The sequence below is a fragment of the Penaeus monodon genome, chromosome 19 (genome assembly GCF_015228065.2).
Source record: "Penaeus monodon isolate SGIC_2016 chromosome 19, NSTDA_Pmon_1, whole genome shotgun sequence".
Lineage (NCBI taxonomy): Eukaryota > Metazoa > Arthropoda > Malacostraca > Decapoda > Penaeidae > Penaeus > Penaeus monodon.
This window is the reverse complement of record NC_051404.1, coordinates 4,296,799-4,297,566: the sequence shown is the minus strand read 5'-3', so window position 1 is coordinate 4,297,566 and position 768 is coordinate 4,296,799. Positions and strand designations below refer to the sequence as shown.

The 768-nt window shown below is 35.3% G+C and overlaps 1 protein-coding gene across 1 annotated transcript in view; it reads left to right on the top strand.

The window, feature by feature from the left end:
* Window positions 1-768, top strand: part of LOC119585311 — a gene marked incomplete in the record, with an annotated part of 15,901 nt that overhangs the window by 293 nt on the left and 14,840 nt on the right.

The window sequence follows — 768 nt, the reverse complement described above, 5'->3', positions numbered from 1 at the left end:
TTCATACACAACCCGTGCACAGAGAATTCCTTAACTGAGTCTTTAGGTGCAGTAGAAAAAAGGTATTATAAACCCCGTAGACAACAGAACTTATTGCTTTCCCATGTATATTTATCTCAAAAAGATTTCCCCTAATGCCTAGGATAAATGGTAATACTGCAAGCATTCATTTCTATCTATTGCTGAATTATATAAGCGCAGACACGCGAGCATAGTATTTCCATAGTAAAGTAGACCCAAGGTTGCAAGCGTGTGCGTGAGTGTGTAAACCATCACCTTGCTGAATGATGGATAGGCCTGAACCCATTCACCTTATTAATGATAGTAGTTTCGTGTGACATATCTCACAAAACACATAATCTGCTGAGAATATTACTGCCAGTGTTGATTGTCTTGTCATTACCTATCCTATAACATTAATAGAATGGCTTTGGTCATGTTAAGAAATTTAAATAATCACTTTTGAAATCAATTTGTTTCCCAATGAAACCAAGGCTATAGTAACTACTGAGGAGTTATGAGTTACCGAAAACATCTAGTATAGAAATGAAAATTATGTGCTGATTTATATTTATGGGTGTTTTCCATCTTCATTGGAAGAGCAAAGATGAAACTCATTGATAATAGGAAATTTTAAACTGAACGTATAAACTTTCCGACCTTTTGCAGGAGACCAGCTTCGAATAACCAGTTGTTTAGAAGTGCAAAATACTGTATTGTGATTACTTTCACTCTCTAACTATACTTTAGTGTTTATAGTTACGCGCA